Source organism: Protopterus annectens, chromosome 1.part1, assembly GCF_019279795.1.
Source record: "Protopterus annectens isolate FY-2018-M chromosome 1.part1, PAN1.0, whole genome shotgun sequence".
NCBI lineage: Eukaryota > Metazoa > Chordata > Ceratodontiformes > Protopteridae > Protopterus > Protopterus annectens.
Window position 1 is genome coordinate 338319934 of NC_056726.1, and position 14441 is coordinate 338334374.

Below are 14441 nucleotides of genomic sequence, written 5' to 3' on the forward strand. Positions count from 1 at the left end.
AGCACACTACTATAAACTATGCAAACACCTTTTCCTCTGGTTTTTCCCACAAACTCTACACCACTGGTGAACACAATGGGGAAATTTTACCTAACAAAAGCAACAAAATGATAGGGGCTGCTTTCGCTCTTATAAATCAATATGTAGAAGAAGCTGAGGGTGGTGAGGATGAGAATGCTGATGACCAGCCAACAGTGAGGAGAAAGAGAAGAGTGTACAGACCCAGGGTAAGCTACCAAGGGCTACATGAGCTGGAGATAATGGAGCGCTATAGGGTGGACAGGGACCTCCCAGAGCAAATTGTTGAGCTGTGCTGGCCATGCCTCACACACAGAACCAACAGAGGGGAACCCATCTCAGTGGATACTGAGGTATGTGTAGGTTTAAGAATGCTAGCCACAGGTACCTTCCAAAGGCTAACTGGGGATATCATGGGGATCTCACAGACATCAGCATCCAGGGTACTCCAACAGTTCCTGGATGCCATGTCAGCACATGACGGTGAGCACATATATTTCCACAACACCCATGGGGCGTTGACCAGCAATATGTGTCTCTTCCACCAAATAGCAGAATACCCTGAGGTAATGGGTACAATAGACTGCACACACATACACATCAAAGCAATACCTGGTGAGCAAAGTAGGGTCTACATAAACCGCAAGGGCTTCCCCTCCATCAATTGCCAGGTCGTGTGCGATTTCCAGGGCATTATCATGAATGTGTGTGCTGGCATCCCTGGAAGCCATCAGGAATTCCCACATCTGGCATATGACACAGCTGTACCAGAGATTTGCCAGTGGGGACATCCCATATGGCCACCTAGTGGGGGATGCTGGTTACGCACTGGAGCCGTGGCTGATGACACCCATCAGAAATGCACACACACCTGAACAAGAACTCCATAATGAGGCACACACACAAACCAGAATCATAATAAAACGTGTGTTTGGGATGCTCAAATCACAGTTCCGGTGCCTGGACATATCCGGTGGAACCTTGCAGTACTCTCCAGCTACATGTACCCAAATTGTTATTGTATGTGCCATGCTACACAATATGATCCTCTGGAAACAACTGCAGCAGGAACAGCATGGGACAGGGCCACACAGCCCCCCACCATTGTCAAGGCCAGCACAGGCACAGAGTGACTTGGAGGAGGAACAACTTGAGCCTGCCATTGTAGACAGAAGGAGACATGCCCAGTATGCCCAGGCTTTGGCAAAGAGGCAACACATAGCACATACACTGACACTGTAGGAACCCAGGGAATGACAACTTTCTCTGACTCGCACATACATTAAAAGGGATGCCAAACATGACACTACCTGTGCTTATCTATGTATAGGGAGTGTACTATGTGCATCCGACATAGTCAGCCCTCCAGCACCATCCTCTGTACTGGCACAGCCACAATGTAAGTCACTCTCACTATCAATTGCTGAATGGAGTAGTATGTTCTGCTACTTTAATCTATGGTACGCATGTGAGCATGCAAGGGAACTGGGTGGCTGAATGGGATGGCAGCAGATACTAGACACCTATATGGGCAGCATGAAATCCATAACAAATACTGATGTCAACATAGTAGGCAGTACTAGACAAGGTGACAAATCCCACTGCAGGACATGTGGTTGGCCAAATGTGTGTCCATAGGGCAAACACATGCATGTCAGTGAGGCTCACATACCCAACAACAGTCTCAGCCAGCAGGACAGGTGTAGATGACCACAAAGAAAGGCTGTGCTAAGGCCTCTGATTGATGGCAATGGAGAACAGCCCCCCTCCAGACCTACACAGACAGACTACAACAGGTCAGACATTGGGATGTTAGTTCTGAAGGGTAAGAAGTCTGAAACTGAAATGTAGGTCAATAAAATCTAAGATCTGTACTACAATGATATGCCTATAGTCTGCATGATAGGTCAGAATACAGAATGAAATTGAAGCCAACAGAGTACCTGAAATACCAGTACGGTCATAGCAAATGTTTACAGTTGTCAGGTGTGCCCCCCCCCCTCCACAATCCTACGTAGAAATGTAGTAACATGTACATGTGGGTATAATAACAGCGGAGAACAGATTACCTGAGCTGGCTAAATTAGCAGGATAGATTGTTGCACATGTACAATATGCAGGGCTCTGTGTGTTAGGTTGTTGTGTGTTGCATATTGTGTGAAAGTGGTCAGCATGTAGGCATGGAGGGTTGTGCCCTGGTGGCCAATGGCCAATACTGTTGATGACAGGGCCAAGTTCTAACAACTGCAGTGCCAAACACAATGCATCCCAGCAAGACCCAATCCAGGAGTACTCCATACTAATTGTTCCGATGTAATATCTGTCACCATCTGAAAGATGGACATAGCATGAATGTGGGCCCAGACATACACACAGTACACAGGTGGAAGTATCATAGACAGAAAGTGTATAAAATGTTACTGTCAACTGCACACACCTTTGGAATTGTACATACAGGTTAGCAGCACATTAGTTGTCTGTGTAGTATGGAATACTAATGTAGTCTGGCCAAACACTGGCAGATCACAAAAGGCACAGTTATAAAGTACTGAGAAACTGCTGATTTCCCCGCACAAGCCAGCATAAGGGGAATGCCCCACGTATATCTGTGAGTTAGCTGCAATTAGCATCCATAGCACACATGCACTCAGCTCACCCCACCATCAGTCACAGGTTCCTCACAGGTCGTATCCCTGCTGTTGGGAATGAGTACAATATGATCCTCATTTCTGTATGGGAATACCAACAGAATGCAGCATGCTGAAGAGGTGTCCCATGCAGGTGTGTCCCTAGCTGTAGGCAGCACCCTGCCAGCATCCACACCAATGGATTAATAAGGACAGAAACTATTGCCATTAACACCTTGCACACCTATCCTGTTACCCCAGGAGAACACAGTGGCTTGCAGCCTGAGACTGTAGTAGGGACAGAATGTACAGGCCTGCTACAGATGGCCTGCATCACTACCGAATGTCCTACAGTCCTCTGTCAAAGGCCTGTGTCTCACCCATACTGCCAATGTATGTTATCTCATGGAGTCCCAAATAACGACATAACACAGTCCACAGAACACAAATGCAAGGCATGTCGATAAATCCCAGTACCATGTCCACCATGTTCTACTGCATGAACTGTGGACCAACCCCTAAATACTGCTGGGATGAAGTGATAACTTTAGGGATACTTATCAGACATTGCTTGCATAATGTTAGGAAGAGGATAGAATAACAGGGTGTAGAAGCATAGACACCATGGAGTGTGTGAAGTCTGGAACTCTGATGTGTGCCCATACTATTCCTGCCTGCAAACACAGGAATGGGTGGCTACAAACCTGCTTGTAAACCACAATGTGAAGGGGTAATGACCAGATATATGAGCCCTGCCTCTGGGTAACCTGTGTGAATCTGTACAGCTGAGAGGTATGGCCACAGCAGGATATGGCCATTCTGTCACGTCGATAGATGTACAAGCATGGGATCCTCAGCCACCACAGTACCAAGGTGCTGGACCATTTACACAGACCCATCAGCAAGTGTCTGCAGCTCCCCCTCCAGAATGGCATGATTGTGCAAGAATATGTATCCTGCAGGCCACAATACTGGACACAGCTTCATTCATGTTGTATCCCCCAGGAAATTACTGTGAGCAAATATGTATATCTGTCAGTAGTCGTTGACATAATACATCTCAGTGTAAAACAGTACATATGTCTGAATATCTCTGCTAACACCAAAACCATGTAGCACAAGCAGCACAGACATAATTAGTTACAGTATCCCACTATCCTTTGCCCATTGTGACCCCATATTGTCAACCAATCTACAGATACACTGCAGAAACAGGTTGCTAGCTGTAGGTGTAGAACACAAATGCCTGCACTGGAATGCAACCTACCTGGAATGGATTCACACATTGAATACAGAAGGTCATATTGTGTATGCTCCCACACTTAGAGAAATGAAGTCCATGTCTGAAATCAAAATACAGAAGGGTCATACTGGGCATGCTCCCACACAGAAATGAACCCCATATCTAGCAACGACAGTGGACTATACATATCTTTCAGTCGCAGATGTCTGTGCACACACTCCACATTGCACACCAGTCATGCTTTGCACACACATTGGATAGGAATACACACATATATCCAAGGACAACACACTATAATAGGTCAAACATACATAAATATAGATGTGGGGAAGAGAGAGACAGACATTGACAAAGAGCTTCCCATCATGAGGCCTGTCCCACCCACCACACATCCAATTGGCCAATATCACATGATGTGCCAATATCTATCACTGTAGACATTTGCTTCTGGTAGCCCTCAGCACTATAGTGTCTGTGGTGCTTGTGATAACTGTGTAACATGACAGTACATGTCATTATGCATTTAGCAGTCATATACACAGTCCTGTCAAATGTAAAGTTGTGTGTGACTGAGTGTTGACTGTGTGTGTGTTTCCAGAGGAATGGTTTATGGCCCATTCACACACTGCACTCCCCATTGCCCTAGTTTAGCTAGCCTGCTGTCAGTCACCTTGAAGCTATGTGGCATGTGCAATAACTGCATAATGCTATAGTTCATAGTTCATAGTTTTGTACTAGGCTAACTGCCCTTGTGGGCCATTTTTAAGCCTAGCCAATTACCCCAAGTGAGAATCAAACCCTGCACCTTGTGTCTGTAAGGTAAACACCTTAACCATTATGCCAACCCCCGATGTACGCGTTAGGTAGGAGTTCTAATCCCAAACATGCCAACTGTGAAACTCTGTGTGTGTAGAGATCAATGCTTTTGAGGCCATTCACAGTCACTACACATTCCATTGCCTATTTTAGCAAGCCTGCTGTCAGCCTCTTTGAAATACCTCCTTGGAAAAAGTCAGCCCTGTAAGCTCTGTGCCGCATGCAATAACTGAGTAATGCTATAGTGTGATGTACTAGTTAGGTAGGAGTTCTAATCCCAGACATGGCAACTGTGGAACTCTCTGTGTGTGTGTGTGTGTGTGTGTGTGTGTGTGTGTGTGTGTGTGTGTGTGTGTGTGTGTGTGTGTGTGTGTGTAGTGATCAATGCTTTTGAGGCCATTCACAGTCACTACACCTCCCATTACACTACATTAGCAAGGCTGTTGATGTCATTCATTTTGAAATAAACCTTTGGGAAAGGACTAGCCCTATAAGCTCCTTGGCATGTGCTATAACTGCATAATAGGTTCATAGTTAGGTACTAGACTATTGGCCCTTGGGCTTATATAAGCCTAGCCAAAAAGGTACCCTGGCTTTCGTCACCCAAAAAATTATTTTCCTGTGCCCCTGTTGAGCAGAGCCACAGAAGTGGTCCACAGGGTGAATTTCCTATCTCCCATCCAATCATCAACATTTTTCTTGAAGAGTGCTAATGAGGAGCTTTGTTTGAGATAGGTAGTTTGTTCCAGAGTATGGGAAGTCTCCGGGACAGGAACCTATCCCTCCAACATGTTATGTTTATTGTGGTGACAAGGTTTAGGTCCCTAGAGTGTGTAGGTCAGAGGGATTGGGATTTCTTTAAGTGGAACATGTCCAACAGCTCTGGGTCTGACATAGCTTTGTATGTTAGGCAGAGATCGCCTCTGAGTAGGCGATATGCGACTGAGTAAAGCTGAAGTTTTTTGAGATGGTCTGCATAGGGCATCTGTTTGAGGCTGGTAATCCTCTTTGTGAGGAATTTCTGCGGCCTTTCTAGTTGTTGTAGATGTCTTGTGAGGTACATACCAAAAGGGGTGTTGTACTCTACAATTGGTCTAATGAGTGACGAGTAGAGGGGAACAATGACTTCTTTTTTTCCTGGATAAGAAACCTTTTGTGATGAGGTGTTCTACGAAGAAGGATTTCCTGACTACTGTGGCAATGTGATTATCAAAGGAGAGACTACTGTCCACCTGTGTCCCAAGGTCTCTTATCACACTTTCGGTGTTAAGTAGACTACTGCCTAAGTGGTAGTTCATGGGTACAGGGTTTTTACCAAAAGGGATGACAATCACTTTTTGGCATTGAGCTTGAGGCCATGGCTTTGACACCAGGCATCTGTCTAAGTGAGGCCTTTCTGTAGGATGTCCACATCATTAGGAGTTTTGATTATGGCTCTTAGTTTTCAGTCATCTGTGAAATCCGTTAGCCAAAGGCCTTCTGTGTTAGCCTGCACTTCTGAGAAGTAGATACCAAACAGGAGGGGACCTAGGACTGAACCCTGCGATACTCCACTTGTCACTGGTCTGAAGTCGGATTTGGATTATGCTACTTTCACAGTGTGGGTTCTGTCAGTGAGCCAGTTGGCAACCCATCTTGTGACATAGGGATTTATACGTAGTTTAGTGAGTTTATCTATAATTCCAGAGTGGGGATGGTGTTGAAAGACTTGGTGAGATCTAGATAGGCTGTGTGAACCACCTTACCCTCATCTATGGCTTTGGTGACTGCTTCAAAGAAGTCTATCAGGTTTAGGAGATATGGTCTGTCTTTTACAAACCCGAACTGGGTGGGGTCCAGAGTTTGGAGATTACCAATGTCATTGTTTATAAGTTGCATGATGATGCATTTCATAGTCTTGCAGACCAGGCTCGCCAGGCTAATGGGGTAGTAGTTTCCGGGGTCTGTGGTGGCTCCCCCTTTGTGGAGTGGGATAATCATCACTGTATGCCATTCATTGGGCACAAAGCCTGAGGTGAGGCTATGACTGAACATGGTACTTAGGTGGGGTGGCAGTTCATTCTATAGTTTGTGTAGAATGCAGCCTGGGATGTTGTCAGGTCCCATGGATGCTGTATTCTTGGCTTTGGAGAGTGTGGTTTTAACCTATGCAGCCGTGATTACAGGAACTTTGAATTCTTCCGGTATAGAGATAGGCCCTTTAGGGGGTGAGAGGGGGGTAAGGTTAGCACTGAACCTATCTGCCAGGATGTTGGCAATATCAGTTGGTTATGTATATTTAATACTATTGTGCTGTAACTCAGAGCAGATCTGAGTGTTGCCATTGAGATTATTGACATAGCTATAGAATGCTTTGTGGTTGTCTTTAGAATCAGTGGTGATTTTGATTTTGTAACTAGCTTTGGAGGATTTGATAAGAGATCTCAGCTTTTTACTGAGGCTGACCAGGGAGTTCCACCGATCATGGGATTTTACTCTTTGGTGCAAAAGTTTCTTTCTTCTGTTGTAGACTTTGTTTATGGCAGGGGACTATCAGATTGGCTTCCTTTTTTGGAGGATAGCATCTTGGTTCTGTTAGGGATTGCACGATCCATGCCCTCATGTAAGTGCTTATAAAGTGCATTTTTGTAGGATTCAGCAGTCATACCTCTATTGTCCGTCTGCATGGGTGTTGTGAAGTTTGCCACTTCTGTCTTAAGAAGCGTGAAGTTGGCTTTGGAGAATTCTTTTTTTACGGTGGTTTCCCTAATGGGGGTGGGGTCAGGATGTTCATGTCTTGGGTGATTAGCTTGTGGACAGATCTGACCAATGAGGAATTGACCTCTGGTGTGGAGGCCTCAGTTAGACAGATGCCTGGTGTCAAAGCCATGGTCAAAGTTGCCCATGTTGGTAATGACCAGGTCTAAGATATTGCTGCCCCTGGTGGGGGTGTGGATAAGTTGATCCAATACATTGGAATTTATGAATTCCAGGAAACATTGAGCAAAAGAGTTGGTACATGAGTAGTTTTCCCAGTTAATGATAGGGTAGTTGAAATCAGATATTATTAGGGTGTTAGGTTGTACCCTAATATATTCCAGTGTATCAAGAAATGAGTGGGAATTCTGGGGCTTGGTGGGGGATCTGTAGCAAGCTACAATTTGGATTGCAGTCTTGCCCAGAGTTAGTTGCACTTGGATAATCCCAGATGCATTATGCTGAGCAACTAACCTGGAGGTGTTGATATCCTTAATGAATATGGACACGCTTTCACCTTTAGTGTTTCGGTCCAGGTTAGGTGGCCAAAAGGTGTGATATGAATTATAGCCTGGTAATGCAGGGGTGCTCTCTTGAGCCTTGAACCAGGTCTCTGTTATTGCACAGATGTCAATGTTCTCCAATTTAATGAGTGCCTCGAGTGAGTGCATTTTGAGGTTTAGACTTCTAGCATTGAGTAGCATTAAGATTTTGCTTGCTTGCACCTGTTACAGTGGTGAGTTTGTCATTTGAACCTTGCCTAAAAAAGGCACTATAGGGGTGGCAAGAGCCTTACCCAGTATCCAGAATCCCAAGGGCGAGAGGTGCAGGCCATCTCTGGCAAAGCATCGTGGACAGTAGATCATGTCATCCCAGGCAGACAAATATTGGATCCCCTTAGAATGACACCAGTAGCTTAGCCAATTGTTGAAGTCAATCATTTTGCACTTGTACTGTGGTATCATTCTGGGTGCTGTCAGGATGCTACTCAGGGCTAGGGTCATACCTGACTGGGCTACAAGATCAAACAGCTTCTTCATGTCTCTTTTCATGTAGTCCAAGGAGGTACATCTCAGGTCATTTACACCAATATGGACAATGGCAGAGTCATATTTGCACTTGCGGTGGAGTGACTTGAGTGTGTGCATTATGTAGCGAATCCTAGCACCTGACAGACAACTGACAGTAACTTTCTCCTTGTTTAGCCTGGTGAGTGGAACATCAGAGTGCCTGACTATAAAGTCACCTATGATTAGAGTGTTGGGTACGTTGTTGTGCTTTATGGGCTGTGGTTGAGTGGCACACTGAGTTTGTGGGCCATGTGTCATTTGGGTTGTGTTTGGGGTGGAGGTTGCTTGTATTTCTGCTTTGGAGGTTCCTGTTGCTTGGGCAGATTTTTACTGAGAGCCTCTGCGAATGTAGGTGTGTGTTTTTTTTTCTATGTGTGTGTTTTGGTGGTGTAGGTTTTGAGGGACTATGTGATGAGTGTGGTGTAATGCAAGTGTTTACCCTCTTCTCTTGACTGTCTAATCCAGTCTCGGGTGGAGAGCTTTGCTTCCAGTTTGGTTATATAAGTGCATCTCTCACAGGTTGTAGTGTTGGGTGGTAGGAGGAGAGGGTTGTCTATGCATATGAAGCAATTGCTGCATTGCCCCAAGATGCCCAGATTCATCAGGTAGACATGCGAAAACACCGGGAGCTGACCATTAGACATGCCTGGATAGGTGCTTATTTATTAAGTACTAAAACCTGTTTTCCTCTAGGCAAGCGAGGAAAGTTGAGTGCTGTAGTAATGTGTAGCTTATTTAGTGCTTACAATGAGTTCTGAACAAGTGCTGAGCTCAAAGAAACAAATGTAAGTTCTAAAACTAAAAAACTGGCTAGTTTTAAGGGAAAATTTGAAGAGCAGACTTTATGGCACCGGGAATAGTTTAACCCTAGCTAAGCGGCGGGGGCTCAGAAGCTCACAAACAGTCTTGGATACCGCAAATCTGTATCTGGGCTAGACTACTTACAGGAAAAGTAGGAAACAAGCTTATTATTATTATTTTTTTTTTTTGTAAAGTGGAAAGGGAGTAAGGAGGAGCAGAAGATAACTCAAGGTTAAGAACTAAGTGGGTTGGCCTTCTCAAATATTCTCCCTGTATTATGTAGACTGAGGTAATGACACTAAACTGGGAGGAGTGTCCCAGATCAAATTTACAGTAGGGGCGGGCAACTGCAAAGCCACCAAGTATAAGAAAAGGATACCAATAGGGAGGGAGGCTGGGAGACAAAAATCAGAACAAATAAACCCAAACAGGTGCTTAACAAATGTAGAACATTTCCAGTTAATACCTCACACACAGTGAAACTAGCCAGAAAAGTATGCAGCAGACAAAAAAGTGCTATAAATAACTCGTAAAAATAAGCAAAAAACAGGATACTTAATGTTATATATCACAGATCAGGGTTTGCTCAGTGCTCTTCCTCTGATTAGCTGAGTGTAAAATGGCAGAAACACTCACAAGTTATCTTCTTAAGTAACAGAAAGTTGAAACCTGAAACAACTTTAAAAAAAGCTCAAAAGAACCAATGAGGTGCTTACTCCAAGCCATAGTCCAAGTAACCCCAATCAGCCAATGACCATAAACACCCCCCTCTCACTGAAATGCAAGAATGGCTTTGGGTAAACTAAGATGGCCTGGAACATGTGCTCAGACACACAGCCTCTACAAACAAACTAGGCCCAAAACACAAGTCTGAATAAGGACAATGCTGCAACTACCCACACTACTTAGGTAGAAAAAAAACTGCAGAAATGTTTATCAATGTTTATCACAGCAGAAAAGCAGGAGTGAGCCTTTAAATGAAAGTTTTAAACAGCTAAAGGAACAAGGAGACACTAGAGAATGCTTTAAACTGCAAACAAATAAGTTATATGATACACTCCTTGGCAGGAAATCAGAACAAACAAACCCAAACAGGTGCTTAACAAATGTAAAACATTTCCAGTTAATACCTCACACACAGTGAAACTAGCTATAAAAGTATGCAGCAGACAATAAAAGTGCTATAAATAATATAAAATAACTTATAAAAATAAATAAGCAACAAACAGGATACTTAATGTTATGTATCGCAGATCAGGGTTTGCTCAGTGCCCTTCCTCTGATTAGCTCAGTGTGAAATGGCAGTGCTAAATGCTATAGTGTGATGTACTAGTTAGGCAGGAGTTTGGTAGGAGTTAGGTAGGAGTTAGGTAGGAGTTCTAATCTCAGACATGACAACTGTGAAACTCTGTGTGTATGTGTAGGGAGCAATTCTTTTGAGGCCATTCACAGTCACTACACCTCCCATTGCCCTACTTTAGCAAGGCTGCTGATGTCATTCACTTTGAACTACACCATTGGAGAAGGGTTACCCCTGTAACCTCTGTGGTGTGTGCTATAACTGCATAATGTTATAGTGTGATGTACTAGTTAGGTAGGAGTTCTAATCACAGACATGGCAATAGTGAAACTCTGTGTGTAGGGATCAATGCTTTTGAGGCCATTCACAGTCACTACACCTCCCATTGCCCTACTTTAGCAAGGCTGCAGATGTCATTCACTTTGAAATACACCCTTGGAGAAGGGTTACCCCTATAAACTCCATGATGCGTGCTATAACTGCGTAATGCTATAGGGTGATGTACTAATTAAGCAGTAGTGCTAATCCCAGACGTGGCAACTGGGAAACTCTGTGTGTGTAGAGAGCAATGCTTTTGAGGCCATTGACAGTCACTACACCTCCCATTGTCCTACTTTAGCAAAGCTGCTGATCTCATTCACTTTGAAATACACCTTTGGAGAAGGGCTAGCCTTATAAGCTCCATGGCGTATGCTATAACTGTGTAATGCTGTAGTGTGATGTACTAGTTAAGTAGGAGTTCTAATCTCAGATATGGCACCTGTGAAATGCTGTGTGTGTATAGGGATCCATGCTTTTGAGGCCATTCACAGTCATTACACCTCCCATTTCCCTGCTTTAGCAAGGTTGCTGATATCATTCACTTTGAAATGCACCTTTGGAAAAGGGCTAGCCCTCTAAGCTCCATGGCATGTGTGATAACTGTGTAATGCTATAGTGGGATGTACTAGTTAGGTATAAGTGCCAATCTCAGACATGACAACTGTGGAACTGCGTGTGTGTGTGTGTGTGTGTGTGTGTGTGTGTGTGTAGAGAGAGTAATGCTTTTGAGGCCATTCACAGTCACTACACCTTCCATTGCCCTACTTTAGCAATCCTGCTGATGTCATCTACCTTAAAATATACCTTTGGAGAAGGGCTACCAATATAAGCTCCATGGTGCGTACTAAAAATGTGGAACAATTTATTAGCAGTAACTGTACAGCTACGGGTTTGAATCTCATCTGTCCAAGTGTTTGTGTGTGTACCTCAATGTTTTTGTCCTTATTTACATCCAGTACATATCTCAGAGCCTGTCTTTAGCAGTCCTGCAGATATCATCCACCTTACAAGTATCTGTTGTGAAGCCTACACCGTATTAGGTCAGTGGTGCATGTGGTAAATGTGTAACATAATGGCCCATAAAGGTTGTTAGATAGAGGTTTGAACTTCACCCCAGGCAAATGTAAATGTGTGATCAGGGAAAACTTATTTTGGAGATCTCTCACCCACTACATCACCCAATGCCAGTATTTACTAGGGCTGGTGATGTTCCTCACCTTAGAAGTACCTTGGGACAACATCTGTCCAATAAGCTCTGTGCTGTGTGTGATAAATGCAGTACACTGTAGTAACAATACTATATCTAGGTAGGGGGTTGAATCTCAGTACTGGCAAGTGTGTGTTTGTCATCAGTATCCTGTGTGGTGGTTGCTGTGATTGTGTTATAACAGGATTCATTGTGCGGTGTGTTTTGCTAAATTATTATATTGAGGACCTATTATATGTCACAATGTCCACCTTACAAGGACAACAGATGTCAAACAGCAGAGAGGCTGGTGTAGACAATCCATAGCCCTACATGTGACATTATGGATTGGTGAACAATATAGGTAACCCTTGTATTATCCAGAGAACACTCTCCACCCATGTCTCATACACAAACACACTTGGCTAGGCAACAACCACTATATTCGTAGTTCCCTGCATATTGCCCACAGATAGTAACCACAATGAGATTGCAGTGGACTACATGCCTGTTGACCACAACACTGCCACTGACATCAGAATGTACTGTGATGTGTAACATCTACTTGACTGATTGTGTGTTATCCAACAAGTAAGAGGACATGGTACCCTGCTCCATCCCTACAATATGCAAATAATTGCTTACAGTGGTCCTTTGCTATGTTCCCCACTGGGCACCTACAACAACTGTTGAGTCTGCAATTCTAACCCACAAAGAGAATACCATGCCTTATACACATGCCCTGTATGGACAGATGCAACTAACTCCACTAAATACCTGTATCATGCTGTCAATGTAGGTGCAGGCAAGAAATCAGTTCCATAGCCAGGTCTCACCACATGAGGTCAGGAATGCCACATCAGATGATAACAATCTGTCCACACAACGTGCCCTAGTGACCCTAGGTACACTTCCAGACATCACATAACATGCATGTGGGACATGTGCACAACCCAGCCACTGTCCATGTTATGGAATATAGATCACATACATGGCAAGCATTACACAGCACTAGCCACCCACAATAGCAACCCAGATGAGTGGATGGTGAATACAGTACCCACCTGTGCAGGCCAATCGAAGGACTACACCCCTGAGCCACACTGGAGAGCATTGTCATGTGGCCAGATGCCAATGTATTCCCTTTGCCTAGCTTTGTACAGCCTTCTGGCACAGTCATCTACTACATGCCTGTGAAGCAATGAACGCATGCATGTCAGTACTGGCAAGTGTGTGTCTGTGTGTGTGTGTGTGTGTGTGTGTGTGTGTGTGTGTGTGTGTGTGTGTGTGTGTGTGTGTGTGTGTGGAGACTAATGATTTTGAAGCCATTCACACTCACTACACCTCCTACTGCCATACTGTAGCATGTCTTTTGATGTCAGTCACCTTGAAATAACCCTTTGGCCATGTACCAATCTGATAAGTTCTGTGGTGCATGTGATAACTGTATAATACTGTAGTGTAGCAAACTATTTAGTTAGGAGTTCTAATCTTGAGCGTGCCAACTGTGATAATGTGTGTGAGTCCCTGAGAGAGTGTGGTTGTGTCTTTCTTGATACCTGCTTTTGTGGACAGCCACATGTACTACACTTCCCTTATTCCACCTTTATCAATGTTGCTGATGTCACTCACCTTCAAAGATACCTTTGGACAGCTCTCCAGCATGTGAGCTCTGTGATATGTGCAATAACTGCATAACAATGTAATAGCAATACATAGTCAAGTAGGGGTTTGAAACTCCGTACTGGTAAGTGTGTGTCTGTGTGTGTTATCAGTGTCCTGTTAGGGTGATTGTGTAATGAGAGGGTCCATTGCAGTGTAAATTTTGCCACATCATTATATTGAGGAGCTACATGTCCCATTGTCAACATTACAAGGCCAACATTTTCCAAACACTGTAGAGATTCTAGTCAACAGTCCTCAGCCAAAATGTGTACAGCCATGTGCAATTACCATGTGACAGTATGGATTAGTACACAGTATAGGCAACCGTCATAATGCCCAGACACCACTCTCCACCCATTGATCATACACAAACATGCTTAGCTCTTAGTCTCCTACTCCCTTCCTTTCTTACTTTGTCTCTGTCTGTATCTCTCACTCCCTCCCTATATATGTGTATGTATATATATATATATATATATATATATATATATATATATATATATATATATATATATATCTATATATATACATATCTTCTTCTTCTTTTCCCTGTTAGGGGTCGCCACAGCAGATCACATCTCCGCTCATGATTGGCAGTTGAATTTTATGGTGTCGAGTTGCCAGCCCGGCGCCCAGCCTTCCACAGAAGGCACACACA